This window comes from Lipotes vexillifer, unplaced genomic scaffold (genome assembly GCF_000442215.2).
Source record: "Lipotes vexillifer unplaced genomic scaffold, Lipotes_vexillifer_v1.1 scaffold335, whole genome shotgun sequence".
NCBI lineage: Eukaryota > Metazoa > Chordata > Mammalia > Artiodactyla > Lipotidae > Lipotes > Lipotes vexillifer.
In genome coordinates this window covers 1267576-1279452 of record NW_006781329.1, presented here as the reverse complement: position 1 = coordinate 1279452, position 11877 = coordinate 1267576, and positions in this window count along the sequence as shown.

Genomic DNA, 11877 nt, shown 5'->3' with positions numbered 1-11877 from the left:
AAAAAAAAAAAAAAAAAAAAAAAAAAACCTGAAATATACTAGAGAAGATTCATGCATAAGAAGGCAGATGGATAATGGCTTAAGTAAGCAAGTGACTTTCGTCTTGAAGGTAAAACTTCCCCCAAATAGCCAATTCTATTCTTGCTGAAGCTTCTATGCCATGTTACTTCTCACCTTCAGATGTGTAGATGAGAAATTTTATTTAACACACTATGACAACCTGTCAAAAAGAATAACTTCAATGCATTGTGTGGTCTGAGCATCTTGATTTGTTTTTCCCTAGAGTTGGATAATTGCCTGGCTTGTTGCTGTTGTCATTGGGACTAGGTGCAATGATAAACTAAATCAGCGTCCAAACTGGGATTGTTCAGTGGTCCTTATCATCACAGATTCATATTATTAGCAAGCCTATAGAGCTCTGCAGAGTTTCAAGACCAAGGTATGGTAGCTTTCTGGCAGCGAGACCCTATGAGTGCTCAAGGGTCTTTTCTAAATATCCATTTAATAGTATAGCCAAGGGCACTGCTGGAGTTCAAATGGAATTCTAGTGAACTGTCTCTCCTAGCTCTCCTGTGACCTAGGTTCACAAGTACATTGTACTTGTTACTTTTTACTCCATTGAATTTTTGTACAAACCCCTCCTTTATTCAAACAGTGCCATCTCAGAGAGTCCTTCCCTAATCGCTCTGTATAAAAAAGCACTTCTCTCGCTCTTCCTGCTCCTCTCTCTCTCCCTTTCTCTCTTTCTTTTTAATATCACTTTGTATCAGCTGACATAATACTCTGTGTGTTGGCTGTCAGTCTATCCCAAATGAATTTCAGTTTCTTGAGGACAGGGACTACTTGATTTACTGCTTGCTGATTGTACCTCAGAGCCAGGCACATAATAGGCCCTTAACAAATATTTGTTGAATGAATGAACTCCTAGGCATAGCATCCTAAGACTTGGCAGGGATTAAATTCCTGACAGAATGGGATGACATAGTGTTTTCCTTTCCTGCAATTACACTAATTCCTATTTAGATTTGGGCAAGGAACCCAAAGGTCTTCCCACCTCTCTTCAGACCGGTCCTTTGGATCACTGAGCTTCCTTTCTTTTTAACCTCAGCTCTTTAAACACTAGATCCAGCTGCTCCTTCTAAGTTAAAAATGGAAGAAGGTAGCACGTGGGTTTCATTTCCATAATACCATAATTCCCAGCCTTGGGATGCCTCCCACCACAAAGTACCTCTGATTACCTCAAGGGAACATCATTAAAACTTCAGAGAAAGAATCATTTTAATTCATTTGAAGTTTTAAATAACCATAGGCCACATGTGACAAAATCAAGCAAACAACCATGCAAGTATTAACATGGTAAAAATGCTCGGAAGCCCCACTCTAATGGATTTCAGGGGTGAGATCCACAATTCTGAGCTGCAGTTAGTGTGATATATGCCTACGATACATTTCCAAAATGACTCACCTTTGAATTTTCTCTAATTTACACACTTCACCTACTCTCCTTCCAAATTACCAGGTCAAGAAATGCCTCTCATTTTCCTCTGTTAATATGCTGCTTCGCCCATTAAGCTTCACATATTAAGTTTTAACTTATTGGCTTCAGTGACACTCAATGATCCCAAAGCGGGGTGGGATAAAATATGTGTTTTTCCAAGGTGCCTTCATGCCTGGATTGCAGTTTCTAATCTCTGAAGTATTGCTTGCTCTACATCTGTGTCTTGTGGAAGAGCTATTGATTGTAATCACGCCAGTGCATTTTCCCCCTGCTCATAAAATCCCAGGGACATTCTAACTAAGGACAGACTCTGGCTGAAAATTACAGAAAAGGCAGCACCCAGGTATCCAAATAGAATTCAGACCTTTGGTCATTTACACCCTGGGCAATTGGGAAGGAAGCCTGTGTTTGAACTCTCCTTAATCAGTCAGCCAGGTTCTACTGTGTCCCAAAGGCAATAATAGTAAATAAATAATAAACAAACAAATAAATAAATGCAAATTAGATTCTTGTGTTGTTGCAGATAACGCTGTTGATCCCATGGTATACAATTTGTGAATTATGAGAAGCAGAATGAGGTAGCAGGAAAACAGAGGCTCTGGTGTCAAAACAACCTGAGTATCTTTGACTCCTCCTCTACCAGCTGTATGCTAATTTTCTCTCTAAGCCTCAGTTTCTTTATCTGTAAAATAAAAATAGTACTACTTAGCTCACAGACTTCTTGTGATGAAAACTGATTACATTGTGTATAAAGAGGTCCCGTAATGTGGGCTCAAGCAATGATAGTCACTGCCCCTACTTCAGATTCCCGTATTCAAGACTACAGGTCAGAGTCTATATGTATGTTCTTATCATTCAAAGGAATAGGAAAGAAATTTCTGAAACAGTGAGGTGCCTGAAATTGGTCATAGGAATAGGAATGAGGTGCTGTAAATGCCTGATAAAAAGTTGAGCGGAGGAGTTGCACTTGGCCAAGAGAATGAGTGGGCTACCTGAGGTCAGGCTTGACGAAAGATGAGGAGGAGGAAAACATTTCAGTAAGTGAATAACCAGAGCTCTTCAACACCAAGCAATGAGGACTGCATAGGGTCCACTGGATGTGGCCATCTCAGGTCACAAGATGACCAAGGTAGAGGTTGGGAGTCAGGCTGCAGCAGTGGATTAAAGCAGTAGGAGAGGAGGAAGCAGAGTTAACAAATGGAGACTACTCTTTTGAGTACCTGAGTTGTGAAGGGAAAGTAAGTCTCACCTTCCTCATTTTGAGGACTAGAAATTTTAATGCCAGAAATAGTGCAAATGGGAGTGCTGAGCTATACAGAAGGTCTCAATTATTAAGACAGTCTTCCCCCTCGCCTCTTCCCTCAGCAGTTGCTCAGCTATTGCTTTTTGGGTACCACACATGGCTTGCTTGAATCTTCCTTGCCTCTCTGGAAACTTCTGACTTGCCTCACTTGCCTGACATTGGCTCATGCCTGGGATCAACCCAGGGTATCATGAGGGTGCCAGTAGCTTGGAGTCAGTAGTGAGACAGACCTGGTTGGTATCGCACCCATGGGCTGTGCGGCCTTGGGAAATGTGCTAAAAATCTCTTTGTGCCTCAATTTCCCCAAATATAAAAGGGGGATAATGCCTAGATAGAAGCGTTATGAGGATTAAATGAGTTAGTAACTGTAAAACACTCAGAACAGTGCTTGGCATATTTTAAGTGCTCGGTAAAGGTTAACCATTATTGTTGGTAGAAGACCTGTGCTGACCTGTGTGCCTGAACCTCTGATGAGTCCCTAGTCTGTCTGACCCTAAATTCTGTCCTGCCCTAGTCCACTACATCATGCTGTAATAACTTTCATTTTTCTCTGCCAACCTGAGCCAACCTCTCTCTTGCCCAGCCTTCAGTCTCCAGTCCTGATCAGTCCTGTCTCCAACCCAGACCCTATGCCACCAAAGTATCCTATAGGGATAACAACTATAACAGCTGCCATTTATTATTACTTAGCATATGCCAGGCACCATGCTAAGAATGTTACATACATGCAATCCTCACAAACCCATGAGATAGTCATTATTAATGAGGAACCCAGCCAGTCAACAACACAGTCAGGATTTGAATCCAGTTCTGTATAAATGCACAACCATACTCCTAACCCCTGGGTTACATTTCCTGCAGAGGTTGTTCAGATATCTTGCTCCTGCTGGAGCATCTATTCCCTTGTCATTTCTCCTTTTAATTAGATCTTTAGGTGTCTGTGTGGTAGATTGCAAAAACAGCTACAAATTCTCCCACAATTTCTTTAAATCCATCAGGAAATAAAATTTATTATTTTACCCCTTAAACCTAGGCTGGTGTGCAATTTGCTTTGGCTTATAGATAGGTACAGATACAACTGTATGGCCTCGAGAAGCTTTGCATACTTCCACTCACTCTTTTGGGACCCCTGCCACCATCATCATGTGAATAAGTCCTGGAGAATAAGGTACTGCATAGAGGAAAACCAGAGCACCCCAGCCAAAAGTCCATCATCCTCAGCTTCCCTGGCACCTGATCACAGAACCTGAATGAGCTCCAGCCAAGTGTAGCCAAGCCTAGCTCAGATCACTGGAGAAGCCCATGTGAGCCCAGCCCAAATTACCAATGTGCAAAAGCATAAACCAGACAAATGCTTATTGTTTTAAGTCACTACATTTTGGGGTGATTTGTTATGCAGCAAAAGCTCTGTGATACTATCTGCAAGTATTTTTTAAAAATCATTAATTCATTTCCTTGTCTTCTATTGGAGTTTCTGTTTGCCACTCAATCTCAGATACTGATCTTCCTGGTCCCTGCCTTTGCATTGCTCTTGATCAGGTCTTGGTCAAGAGATAAACAGTATTAAAACAAGATTCCACTAGCACTCCAGTAATATACTTCTTTGATGAGATCAAAACTACTCTCTTTATACCAAATTTCATACTATAATAGGTTGCATTATGGTAAAATACCCAGGTAATAACCAAACATAGAATAAAATAATTGAATTCAATTGCTAACAGAGATCCAACGACAACTTAAATACACATAGACTTCCACCCCCTTTTTAAGTAAAAGAAGACTTTAGTCAACCTAAGGTTAATATCAGGGCTCCATGAAGTCATCAAGGACCCATGCTCCTTCTATTTTTCTGTTTTGCCACACATGATTTCCATAATCCAAAATAACAGCTGTTTTTCCAGCCATTACATCTGGATTCCAAGCAGTAGGCAGGAGGACTTGCGCTTCTCACTACCCATTCCTTCCACCATTAGGGTCTTTGCCCATATAATACTACTCTTCACATCTAACTGTCCAGCACTTAAGTCATAGGGCCACATACCACTTCAAGTGTAGCCCAGGTTCTGTGTTACTAAGGAGGAAGAGTGAATGGGCGTTGGGAGGCAACTAGCAATGTTTGCAACAGACACATTTCATTATCATCTTAACTGTGGACCAGGTTGTTGGCAGTACAGACCAATTTGGCAATCTTAGTCTGAGTTTTAATATGGAGACATTGTAAAAGCCTCATAATCTGTCAAGAGGCATTGAAAATAATGTGAATTGTAATACTCATTTCATGGAGAGGGCTGATTGGATGCTTTTGCCATCAGTCAAGATCTGAAGTATTAATTCCAGTATCTGAAGTGTTTACCCAGCAATGATTGAGGTAGTTAGCAGCAGCAATTTGCAGCCCAAACTTTACCTCTGACCTCCAGATCTGTATATCCAACTCAATATCTTCTTCTGGATGTTTTAAAGGAAGCACAAATCCAGCTTGTTCAAAACTAAAGTCATTTTGTTTCCCAAACATCAGTCCTCCTCCAGTATGCCTCATCTCAGTGAAGGATACCACCATTCACCCAGGTGCCCAAGCCAGAATCCTTGATCTTCCCTTCTCCTTAGCACCACTATCCACTCAGTCACCATCCTGCCAGTTTTAATCCCTAATACCTGTTAAATCCATCTATTTCTTTCCATCACCTAGGCTACTACCCTAATCAAAGCTAACTTCATCTCTTGCCTGGACGGCTATAATAGCTTGCTTACCAGTTGGTTTCTCCACTTCCATTCCTGCCATGCTTCCAACCCATTTTCTATATTGCAGCCAAAATGTTTACTTTGAAACATAAATGAGATCATATCACACCCCAGCATAAAACTCTTTGATGGTTTTCTATTACCTTTAGCATAAACACCCAAATCCTTTACATGGTTTATAAGATTACATACATCTCCAGCTCAACCTAGTTCCCTAATTCCACTCATTTTTTATGATCTGGTAATACCACCCTTTCCAGTTCCTCAAATATGCCAATTTCTCTCCTGCCTTGGAGCCTTTACACATGGTGTTCCTTCGCATAGAGTGTTCTTACTTCCCTCCTTCACCAACTAATGCCACTTTCCTCCCACATACGACTATACAAAACTCAGTTCAAATGTCTTCCTCAAGAAAGTGAACTAATCAGGCAAGTCTAAGTACCTCTATTAGAGACTATACTATTATGGCACACTTTTACTCTGTGGTCCTTTTCACAACTGTAATTGAGCAATTATGTCCACTGGCTCCCTCACTAGAAAGGATGCTCTGTGAAGACAGCGCCATTTTCAGTCTTATTCATAGTTGTGCTCTCAGTTCCTACCCTGGTGACTAACATAATGCTTTCAATACTTTCAATATATATTAGTTAAAGGGATGACTGAATGAATGAGTGAGTAAAGGAATACAATGCAAGCAGAAGGTATCCTCATCCCAGGAGGCTGGCAGTAGATTTGACATAGTAATGAGAGGAGACTCAGTTATTGGGGAGGGTAGCATAAAGAGGATACACAGAAATGGTGTTAATATGGAATACTTTTACATACTCTAAAATCAGAGGTGGACAAACAGCAGTTTATAACCAGCAAACAACTCAAACACGGGTCTTCATACTCATCCTGCCTAGAACCACCTAGGACCAGTTCCATGTCCTTAGGCAGAGCTGATAGAAATTAGATCGACTTCAGTATAACCAGAGCATCCTGCTATACCAATTTGGCCTTACTAAAATTTAAACTCTGTGAGAACAGGAGTTTTGTGTTTATTCATTGAGTATTCCAAACACGTATAATGGTGCCTGGCATAGCATCAATGCTCAGGAAACATTTGTTGACTGAATCTCAGCATGTATGGCCACAAGTAAGAAAGAAGTGAGTTAGCAGCCACAAATTCAAAACAGGCTCAAGAGGCAAGGGTTGGTTGAATGATCTACAGGCTAACATTAAAACATACACACACACACACACACACAAGTATTTTCAAGGGGACACTGGACACTGTGCAGTCTTTAGTCCTTTTGACCCATGTACAGAAGCTACAGAGCATCGCACTTTAATCACACTTTGAATGCCTTTTACACCCCGCCTGCAGTTTTGCCAGTTTACTTTGCTTTAAGTATAGTTTTTCAACACTAGTTAGTTCCCTTCCCTTTATAGACCACATTCTCATACTATCTGAACCACACCACAAACCAATGAGTAAGGAGTTTTCAGTCTCATTTGGCACATAAAATAACTGAGCATCAGAAACATTAAGGACTGGCCCAAGGTAGCACAGTTCACAGAATGGCACAGGTAGGTCTTGACATGGTCTTCTGCTTCCAGATTCTATTATTCTTCCACTATTCTCACTTCTGAGTAATGGTCAGAGTAAAGGAAATAGTACATCCAAAATCAGTGATTAGGTCGCGGGAAGGGGGAAACTAAAAATTAAAAAGATCATCATTAAAAACCTGCCTATAACATTTGCACAATTTGTCTCTCTGACAGCCTCTTTCACTGTGGTTTAAAAGCAATGCATGTGAGTCTCACCTGAAGTTTAGTGATATGAAAAGGTTGTGGTGACCAAATGTCCTACATTGGCTAATATAAGATATGGTCACTTTGGGAAAGATATTTACTTTCCCACAGCATGCTTCAATACATTTCAAAGATCCAGTCCTCTAGGGCTCTGCTTCCAGCTACTAAAACATAGCCAGCAAGCAGTTTCCCAGCTCTTCTACATGAATTATTCTAATTTCCACCCTCTGTCTTGCATTTGCCCTAGAGTCTTGCCTGCAATGTTTGCTAAAGCAGCGTTAAGAAGTGGGCATTGCGGGCTTCTGCGTACGGCCTGCTGTGCTGAGGTGTCGGCGCAGCTATTTTGCATCAGGAACTCTGGCCGGAAGGGCGGGTTTCAGGCCTCTGCAAGCGGCCCCCTATGAGCAAGTGACGCTGCTCTAAGCACAAAGGACAAAAAAAAGACTCCTACCTGTACAGCTGGCCCATGAGGCCCGTCGCCCCACAGAATAAGATGACAGTGACAATTCTGCCTGTAACAAAGAAATCTTAAGAGACTGGCTAACATTGCTTCCTAAATAAAGAAAGCAGAAGAGAATAGTTTGTCTGAAGTCACAATAGATACCTGGCTAAACTGATATACTCAAGGTCCTAATCACATCACATCCTTGGGGAACTTCAAGGCCACCTTTACTTCTAACTCCGTGTGGATGAAAGGCTCTTGGTGCTGCAGCCAGGAGTTAGTGCTGTGCCTCTGAGGTGGGAAAGCCAACTTCAGGACACTGTTCCACAAGAGACCTCCCAGATCCACATAATATCAAACGGCAAAAATCTCCCAGAGATCTCCATCTCAGCACCAGCACCCAGCTTCACTCAACGACCAGCAAGCTACAGTGCTGGACAACCTATGCCAACCATATAGCAAGACAGGAACACAACCCCACCCACTAGCAGAGAGGCTGCCTAAAATCATAATAAGTCCACAGACACCCCAAAACACACCACCAGACGTGGACCTGCCCACTAGAGAGACAAGATCTAGCCTCATACACCACAACACAGCCACTAGTCCCCTCCACCAGGAAGCCTACACAACGCACTGAACCAACCTTAGCCACTGGAGACAGACATCAAAAACAACGGGAGCTACGAACTTGCAGCCTGCAAAAAGGTGAACCCAATCACAGTAAGATAAGCAAAATGAGAAGACAGAAAAACACACAGCAGATGAAGGAGCAGGATAAAAACCCACCAGACCTAACAAATGCAGAGGAAATAGGCAGTCTACCTGAAAAAGAATTCAGAATAATGATAGTAAAGATGATCCAAAATCTTGGAAATAGAAGAGAGAAAATGCAAGAAACATTTAACAAGGACCTAGAAGAACTAAAGATAAAACAAGCAGTGATGAACAACACAATAAATGAAATTAAAAATACTCTAGATGGGATCAATAGCAGAATAACTGAGGCAGAAGAACGGATCAGTGACCTGGAAGATAAAATAGTGGAAATAACTACTGCAGAGCAGAATAAAGAAAAAAGAATGAAAACAACTGAGGACAGTCTCTAAGACCTCTGGGGCAACATTAAACGCACCAATATTCGAATTGCAGGGGTCCCAGAAGAAGAAGAGAAAAAGAAAGGGACTGAGAAAATATTTGAAGAGATTATAGTTGAAAACTTCCCTAATATGGGAAAGGAAATAGTTAATCAAGTCCAGGAAGCACAGAGAGTCCCATACAGGATAAATTCAAGGAGAAATACGCCAAGACACATATTAATCAAACTGTCAAAAACTAAATACAAAGAAAGCATATTAAAAGCAGCAAGGGAAAAACAACAAATAACACACAAGGGAATCCCCATAAGGTTAACAGCTGATCTCTCAGCAGAAACTCTACAAGCCAGAAGGGAGTGGCAGGACATACTGAAAGTGATGAAGGAGAAAAACCTGCAACCAAGATTACTCTACCCAGCAAGGATCTCATTCAGATTTGATGGAGAAATTAAAACCTTTACAGACAAGCAAAAGCTGAGAGAGTTCAGCACCACCAAACCAGCTTTACAACAAATGCTAAAGGAACTTCTCTAGACAAAAACACAAGAGAAGGAAAAGTCCTATAATAACGAACCCAAAACAATTTAGAAAATGGGAATAGGAACATACATATCGATAATTACCTTAAATGTAAATGGACTAAATGCTCCCACCAAAAGACACAGATTGGCTGAATGGATACAAAAACAAGACCCATATATATGCTGTCTACAAGAGACCCACTTCAGACCTAGAGACACATACAGACTGAAAGTAAGGGGATGGAAAAAGATATTCCATGCAAATGGAAACCAAAAGAAAGCTGGAGTAGCAATTCTCATATCAGACAAAATAGACTTTAAAATAAGGACTATCAGAAGAGACAAAGAAGGACACTACATAATGATTAAGGGATCGATCCAAGAAGAAGATATAACAATTGTAAATATTTATGCACCCAACATAGGAGCACCTCAATACATAAGGCAAAAACTAGCAGCCATAAAAGGGGAAATCGACAGTAACACATTCATAGTAGGGGACTTCAACACCCCACTTTCACCAATGGACAGATCATCCAAAATGAAAATAAATAAGGAAACACAAGCTTTAAATGATACATTAAACAAGATGGACTTAATTGATATTTATAGGACACTCCATCCAAAAACAACAGAATACACATTTTTCTCAAGTGCTCATGGAACATTCTCCAGGATAGATCATATCTTGGGTCACAAATCAAGCCTTGGTAAATTTAAGAAAATTGAAATTGTATCAAGTATCTTTTCCGACCACAACGCCATGAGACTAGATATCAATTATAGGAAAAGAGCTGTAAAAAATACAAACACATGGAGGCTAAACAATACACTACTTAATAACGAAGTGATCACTGAAGAAATCAAAGAGGAAATTAAAAAATACCTAGAAACAAATGACAATGGAGATACAACGACCCAAAACCTATGGGATGCAGCAAAAGCAGTTCTAAGAGGGAAGTTTATAGCAATACAAGCCCACCTTAAGAAGCAACATTCATAGTAGGGGACTTTAATACCCCACTTTCTCTAAGCAATTAGAGAAAGAAGAACCAAAAAACCCCAAAGTTAGCAGAAGGAAAGAAATCATAAAAATCAGATCAGAAATAAATGAAAAAGAAATGAAGGAAATGATAGCAAAAATCAATAAAACTAAAAGGTGGTCTTTGAGAAGATAAACAAAATTGATAAACCATTAGCCAGATTCATCAAGAAAAAAAGTGAGAAGACTCAAATCAATACAATTAGAAATGAAAAAGGAGAAGTAACAGCTGACACTGCAGAAATACAAAAGATCATGAGAGATTACTACAAGCAACCTCTATGCCAATAAAATGGACAATCTGGAAGAAATGGACAAATTCTTAGAAATGCACAAACTGCCAAGACTGAATCAGGAAGAAATAGAAAATATGAACAGACCAATCACAAACACTGAAATTGAAACTGTGATTAAAAATCTTCCAACAAACAAAAGCCCAGGACCAGATGGCTTCACAGGCGAATTCTATCAACATTTAGAGAAGAGCTAACACCTATCCTTCTCAAAACTCTTCCAAAATATAGCAGAGGGAGGGACACTCCCAAACTCATTCTATGAGGCCAGCATCACCCTGATACCAAAACCAGACAAGGATGTCACAAAGAAAGAAAACTACAGGCCAATATCACTGATGAACATAGGTGCAAAAATCCTCAACAAAATACTAGCAAACAGAATCCAACAGCACATTAAAAGGATCATACACCACGATCAAGTGGGGTTTATTCCAGGAATGCAAGGGTTCTTCAATATACGCAAATCAATCAACGTGATACACCATCTTAACAAATTGAAGGAGAAAAACCATATGATCATCTCAATAGATGCAGAGAAAGCTTCGACAAAATTTAACACCGATTTATGATAAAAACCCTCCAGAAAGTAGGCATAGAAGGAAATTTCTTCAATATAATAAAGGCATATATGACAAACTCACAGCCAACATAGTCGTCAATGGTAAAAAACTGAAAGCATTCCCACTAAGATCAGGAAGAAGACAAGGTTGCCCACTCTCACCACTCTTATTCAACATAGTTTTGGAAGCTTTAGCCACAGCAATCAGAGAAGAAAAGGAATCCAAATAGGAAAAGAAGAAGTAAAGCTGTCAGTGTTTGCAGGTGACATGATACTATACATAGAGGATCCTAAAGATGCTACCAGAAAACTACTAGATACCACTCTTATTCAACATAGTTTTGGAAGCTTTAGCCACAGCAATCAGAGAAGAAAAGGAATCCAAATAGGAAAAGAAGAAGTAAAGCTGTCAGTGTTTGCAGGTGACATGATACTATACATAGAGGATCCTAAAGATGCTACCAGAAAACTACTAGATCTAATCAATGAATATCAATGAATTTGGTAAAGTAGCAGGATACAAAATTAATGCACAGAAATCTCTGGCATTCCTATACACTAATGATGAAAAATCTGAAAG